The sequence below is a fragment of the Polypterus senegalus genome, chromosome 2 (assembly GCF_016835505.1).
Source record: "Polypterus senegalus isolate Bchr_013 chromosome 2, ASM1683550v1, whole genome shotgun sequence".
NCBI lineage: Eukaryota > Metazoa > Chordata > Cladistia > Polypteriformes > Polypteridae > Polypterus > Polypterus senegalus.
The window spans coordinates 159,488,777-159,496,443 of NC_053155.1; positions in this window are offsets into that span (position 1 = coordinate 159,488,777).

Here is a 7,667-nt window from a genome sequence, read left to right on the forward strand (position 1 = left end):
TAATTACATAAATATTAAAACTGAACTTATGACCCTATCACCATGCTGTGGCATTAAATTCTCCTAAACAAGTCAACCACTTGGGCTTCTCGGGTTGGCTGCTATGCCCTTTAACTTATGTCTGTCTCTGTGTCAATTTTGAGTTTAAGTAGATTTCCATTTCCTTTTGGGTTAATGTACAATATTAATATAGCATAATTCTAATCTGAAATCTTTCTTATTTTTATTTCACCTGGGAAATGTAATCTTTTTTGATCTTCTTTTAAAGTAGTCATCTAGCATATGGCTGTTTGACTCATTACCGTGAAGTAGCCTATCTTCTGCATTTATTGCATTCTGTATTTCTAGCTGTGCAGTACATTGAGTTTAGGTGAGTCTTACTATAAGGATAGCATGTCTTTACATCTTTTAGCATAAGTCTGCTGATCCTTCACACTGTGGTGACAACTCTGATGGAACTGATACTTTGCCTTAGAGCCTGAATATGTTGTGCAAACTCAGTTCACTACATTTTCACTTTGTTTCTCAGTCTAATGTTAAATATGCTGTTAACGGCAATATTTCATTGTTTACAAATTTGTATATATTCCTTTTGTAAATATTCTGTGCTTTACCAAGCTCATACAAGCTCTGTAAGAACTCTTTGGTGGTTCTTGCTTTTTTGTGTGGTGTTGTAATCTGTAGTTCCAAATATGGGAAAAAGGGGTTGAGGCTTCCAAAAGAGCTTTGCTGGCCAACCAGAAGAGGCTCACCCCAATCCAGTTAATCCTCCCCAACTATTACCTGCTGGCTTTGACATACACAGGCCCAAAAATGGGAACTGGCTGTAAGACTTAAAATTACAAGAAATGTCCCAAAATTATAATAAAATATCTTACGAGAGAGAACCGTTGAACTCTGACTAGTAGTGGCAAGCCAAAGTATCTTTATAAATAAAGAGTTTATTAACAAAATAGAAAACATTAAAATTGCTTCAAAAGGAAAAAGGACTTGCATTAAAACTAGTCCAAAGTGTCCATGTCCCAAAACAATTTTTGATATTAAAATCCATAAACAGAGCAGAAACACTAGAGTAAACACAAAATCCACACAGAAAACAATACTCACAATCAACTCCTTCACACTTCGGTATTGTGCTGCCCAATCTCTCTGGATCAATAAATAGCCAAAGAGAGATCCCTACCATCTGGGGATCCAACCACAAAGTATACAAATGTAACAGCACATGATTACTAGATTATATACAGTATAACAATAACTGAAATTACATAAGCATGAAAAATATTAGTTCAGAAATAAAAAAGCAACAGAAAGACAACATAATTAAGCCAGAGAAAAAAATCTGAATGTAACACAACACATTGAAAACATACTTTTTCATGAATTATAATAACTTTTAGGACTAAGTAACTGTCTATATTTTCTAGCACTTTGCATTATGCATTTGTGTCTAACTGCTTTTAAAATGTTAATGTATGAAACACTTTTTCAGCTTCTTACTCAAAACATACATCAGTGTACTGTAAACTGTATTTGTTACTCTTTGTTTTCTAGTTAAAGTTTGTAGCTAATTATATAGGACTACCTAAAATCACTGGTGCTGTTCTTACCACTGCACTGTGTGATGAGCATTACCACTGAAGATATAATGAAGCAAATTTAAACATAAAAAATAAACATTCCCTTAAAAGTTCAATAATGATCTGTATGCAGTAAGGCTACTACGTTTGCAAATATTTCCATAACTGGACTGTCAACTTAATAATTAGTTGTCAAAACATTTTACTCTAGGTAAAGCAAAACTGCAGCAAGGCAGATTCATTACCTTAGGAGACTACATATATACACAGCCAATTAATATTAAACCACTGAAGTCACCATTAAAAGAGTTGAACTCAAATGTTACAGGTAGAGCTGTTCAGGAAAACTGGCAAATTGTATATTTTTTGACAAATAATAACTTATATTTAGTTCATTTTTATTTTGTAAAAATTTCTTCTGTAACAATGAATATACATATATTTGTCAGAAGGCAAACTTGTGTAGGGAGAGACTTGACTCCTTCAGGGCCTCTTGTGGTGCCACCCTGCTACAGAGGCTTCCTGTAGATCCAGAATCCTTCCTCTTCCTACCTGAGACCAAGTGCTTCATTTGATGGCATTTGTGGTTTTACCACATCGATATTCCTATAACAAACAACATTATACAAATTAATTACATTGAAGAGCTACACAACTGTATACTGTATATAGTGTAATGTAAATGTTTATGGTACATGGCAAAAATAATAAACATGTGACAAAGTATTTGTTTTAATTAATAACAAAGCTGTTTACAAAAGGTATATCCATCCATCCATTTTCCAACCTGCTGAATCTGAACACAGGGTCACGGGGGTCTGCTGGAGCCAATCCCAGCCAACACAGGGTACAAGGCAGGAACCAATCCCGGGCAGGGTGCCAACCCACCGCAGCAAAAGGTATGTGCTTGGATCAAATAGTTTCTTGTAATTTATCTAGTTATTTGAAGCAGACCAGAGTAGGATGCCCATAAGGAATGAAATGGTACCTGCACAGAGTGACTTCTGAGAGGTAGTGAACTTATGCAGAGATGAATATGGTTGAGGCTACCACTGCAGAGTTCATGTGTAACTTCAAGGGAACAAGAAAGAGAAAGTGAGTTGGCAGCAGAGAGAGAAAGAGAGAAGCTTTGAGTGAGCTGTGGACCCAGAAACTGGGTGCAAGAAAATGATACCTGTTTGAGGTACAGGAAGGACTGTGCAATGGTTTGGGAGGGCTGTGTAAGTGTGTGAGCATGTGGTATGCATGAGTGGTCAATCTCCTAAAACAGGAATATGCCTGGTTCCAGTATGCAGCATTGTGAGCGTAGCAGTGTGCACTATCATTGGCAGTGATTGATGGTATCACACACGTGTGATTGGGGGGGCAGCCAACAGTCCCGATGATGCACAAATGTAACAACTAATGGGATTTGATACTGAATACTTATGAGCAGCAAGCCAGTGAATTTGTCTAGGGCTTTATAGAATATTTCATTTTTAGGAAGCCTCTAAGAAGAAAGGAGCAAAAAGAGTATGAAGGATTTCAGTTTATTAATTTATTTACTTATTACCTGTGTGATTTTGTTAAAAAAACACTTGGACTAAGTGATAAATAAGTGCTAGCTATGACATTAGACAGTGTGTGATTTTTGCACTGATCTTTGTATTTTTTCTACATGTGGCATCTGTGTTCTTCTCTGCCACCTTTGTTTATCCTCAGTCTTTACAAACTACAAGAGTCACAAATTCCATCTCTGTTCCAGTCCAGTAGGACAGCGTTTCACAGAATTTAATACTGTATTTAAAAATAAGCAATCAGTGGTTCTTAGACTGATTTGCAGGACAGGTTAAAACTTTTCCTTGTCCTTTTGTGCTGTGACTGGATCAAACGCCAGAATGTAATTTCTCCTACTCTATGTGGTCTCTAAAACTAATTTCATCGTCTAGAGCAGGTGTCAGGCACTTAAAACATTCAGAATCAGAGAGCTGCTGTTCTTCTGTCCGGCTGGTATGTAAGACTGTGATAAAGAATAGAGAGAGTGCACACATTGAGCTGGTGTGAGCTTCACACAGGAGGATTTATTCATCAAAAGAATATACTTCAGGTATCATTAAAATCACTGTAACATGGTCTTCAGTTCAGACCCATTCACAAAGCATGGTCACAACACCCCTGACTTACTTTCCCAGTTTTCTTCCTCCTCCTCAGAGCTTGAATTACACACTATGCACATCTCCTCCTCTGAAAACACTGGTTCCAGTTTTCTTTTAATTCTTTCCATTTGGTAAGACAGTTTTCCTTTATGAATAGCCTCATCAATATTTGAAATAAGAGATTTTAAAAAGTTCAGTCTTTTATAGAAAATTTAACTTTAGCCACTTGTTCCTTTATTTCCTTTTCTTGATACTCTTTCCCCTTTTCATGTCTATCCTCTTTATATTCAGGAAGGATATTTTCTTTCTTTTGGAAATTACCATCGTGAGGTGGCCCAGAGCATTTCTTTTTTCTTCTACTTGTCTCAAAGTACTTTTAGAATCATACCAAGCTAAACTGAATCGATGGTTCTATAGCTCAAACATTCTGGAAACTACTTCTTTTCATTTTCTTAGGAACATTCACAAGGCCATCCATTCTGTGCGTTTTGAATGCCATTGCGTTTTCACTAAATAGCTAGAGTTTTATACAGGGCCTCTTTCACTTTTCACCACCACAGGGTTGAGCGACACACCCCTCCCCTAACCCTATAGGCCATTAAAGAGGCAAAGGCATACCTCCTGGGTGTGGGAATCAGTAATGGGGTGTGATAAGGGTTCGATTTACGAAAACCTCCCCTAAAAGGAGTGGTTTAGAGATTATCAATTATAGCAGTTGTCCAACTGCCATATTCAATACCCCGCCAAACCCCAGGGAGGAGAAATTTTTATAATTCATATTTTCATAAATTATATTTCATAATGCATACGTTTCATACATCATGTTTTTCATAAATCATATTTTGGGGTGGGGCTTAAGGTAATCAATCATCCCTTTGACAGTTTCTGTCTCATTTGCTACTCACAATGTTTGGAGTACAAGTCCAAGGAGGTTGTGCTCCAGCTTTATACTGTTGTGGTGAGGCCTCATCTGGAGTACTGTGTGTAATTTGGTCTCCAGGCTACAAAAAGAACATACTGTAGCAGTGCTAGAAAAGGTTCAGAGACGAGCAACTAGGCCTATTTCACAGCTACAGGGGGTGAATTATGAAGAAAGATTAAAAGAGCTGAGCCTTTTCAGTTTAAGCAAAAGAAGTTAAGGATAAATTTCACACCAACATAAGGAAGTTTTTCTTTACACAGAGAACCATAGACACTTGGAATAAGCTACCAAGTAGCGTGGTAGACAGTAAGACTTTAGGGACTAGACTTGATGTTTTTTTTGAAGAATTAAGTCAATAGGAATGGTGAGCTTTATTGGGTTGAATGGCCAGTTCTCATATAGATTGTTCTAATGTTCTGATGTTCCAAAAAATGGGCCAAGAGCTCTTTGTAGATGACCTAAACAAGTTTCATTTAAAATTTGGTACAATTAAATTCGGCAAAGAGTCACTAAAAACTGGAATCAGCAGAGTTGAAGTTTAGTTATCCCTGTGTTATTTCAAAATCCATCAGGCAGTGGATTTTGGATTTTGGATCAGTGTATCAGTATTATAAAATATTTTTTTCAGGAATATTGTTAACCTAGCTAATGCAGGATTCATAAGAAATGTAATCAGTAGTGGAACATTATATTCATGTTTGTTATGAATGTTAATAGTTTCAGAGGCAAAGCATATTCAAGGAATATCAACATCAATTAATAGTCAATTGAAATCAGTTTTCTACTACCCATATTTAAACAGAATTAATTGTTAATATGGCTATAATTTATGTCTTCATCTGAACTAGTTGTTGAAACTAGCAGACAAACATGAGCTGCAATAAAAATTGACAGAAGATAGGGCTACCCTGACTGTAGAGATTTGGTGTACACTATTATTTGTAGATAAACTATTTGTCACTGTCCTTTGCTTCATTTTAGATGGTATGGAGCCCTCTTAAACTATTCATGAATAAGTTCATAGGAAGCTAATGTTTTAAAAACAGAAGCCTCAAGGAAGGATAAAATAAGGAATAAAAACTTTTGACTATTGTACAGAAGTTTTAATGCATTTACCCACCTTTCCCACTTTTACATACATTATAGCATTTATATTCTTCTACTGTATATTCAGGCCTCTATTTTACTCATCATTCCTGCTCACTCCTCTATTCTTTGTTCAGTTATTGATAGACCAGGAAGGGCTTTAAAACCTTGACCAGGAGCTACCTCCATGAATATATTGAACCGGAATAGCCTGTAGATGTCCTCAGGCAATCCAAGGCTATATCCAAGATACCATTGATTTCCTAAAAAAGCTGTCGGCTATAGGCACCTTACCTGAGGGAACCTTACTGGCCAATATGGATGTTGAGGCACTTTACATAAACATCCCCCATGATGATGGCATATTAGCATGTGAAGAGTACCTAAAACAATATGATTCACCCGCAGAGTCACTTATACAAATGATAAAATTCACTACAACACTCGATTTTTTCTCATTTGGACAGAACTTCTACTTACAACAAATGGGAACTACAACAGGCAATCAGTTTGCACCTCACTACGTGAATGTATTTATGGCAAAATTGGAGAAGGATCTTATGTCAATGTGCATCTTAAAACCAATGTTTTCATCTTAATTACATAGAGGACATCTTCATAATCTGGACTTCCAGTGAGGAAGACCTCCTCCATTTTTATAACAAATATAATTCTTTCCAACCCAACATAAAGTTGAAGTTTAATTACTCAAAAACAGAAGTCACCTTCCTTGACATAACCATTCACCTCAAAGATAACACCCTTGTAACCTTTAATTTTCATAAACCAACAGACAGATGGACATACCTGAGAAGTGATAGTTTCCACCCCAAGCATATAAGGTGCTCCATCATTTTCAGCTAAGCAATATGCTACAATCGTATTTCCTTATACCTGACAGACCAGGATAAACAATTACTGGAGCTTAGACAAGATTTAATTAGACAAGGATATGTTCCCAAAACAGCAGACATTTAAATAAGAGGAATACTGGGAGGAAACTCTTCAGACATCAGTTAGGTGAAGCATGCAGCTATGCTCCCAACAGATATATGTTTTTACACTGACTGGGGAAGGCAGCAGCCAAATCAGACGTGTCCTCTTCTCCTGTCACTGCATTTAAACCTTATTTTTTGAAACTGGGTTGCTTGTTTTAGTAGAGATAGTTTTGAATTTAAAATGATTACACCTGCATCCATGCCTTGATACAAGGTACAATTTCTCCAATAGCTTGTTTCTAACATCCTCAGGGATTAATACAATGTAGAAAATAACAAAAAATACCAAATGTTATTTTCATTTCCTTGCATAGACTGGCATTTGAGCATCTAAATGAATATTTGGTTAGATAAAACACATCTCCCCAACCATTTTAATGCTTTTATTCCATTTGCACGGTCAGGAGGGCTTGAAGCCTAAAGATAAAATTATGATTAACACCTGAAAACCATTAGATATTTAAAAGAAATGTATACCATTATATCTTTATAACACCTGAGGTATACTGTACTTATATTTATGTTTATGATATGCATGATGATATAGATTGTGATTATGCCTTTTGATAATTTGTTTTTTTTACATTTATAAATGTGCACAAATCTCTGAGTGTTTATATAGAATGTGCACTATCTGAAAAATACACTTACCTCAATACTTAAAAGCTTACAAATATAAAATATATCCAGTAAGGTATTGCAGTATCTGGGACTTTTTTTTATACATTTCAGTCAGTCATTTTCTAATTTGCTTTAACCCAGCCACCATGTCACACAAGCCATTGTGGTTGCAGTGCCAATTCCAATCCTGGGTACATTGGGGAGGGTTGCATCAGGAAAGGCATCCAACATAAAACCTGTGCCAAATCAAACATGAGGATGGGAAACAGAATGTCCAAATTGGTTCGGTAGAGGCCCGTGTTATGAACGACTGCCACCAATACTG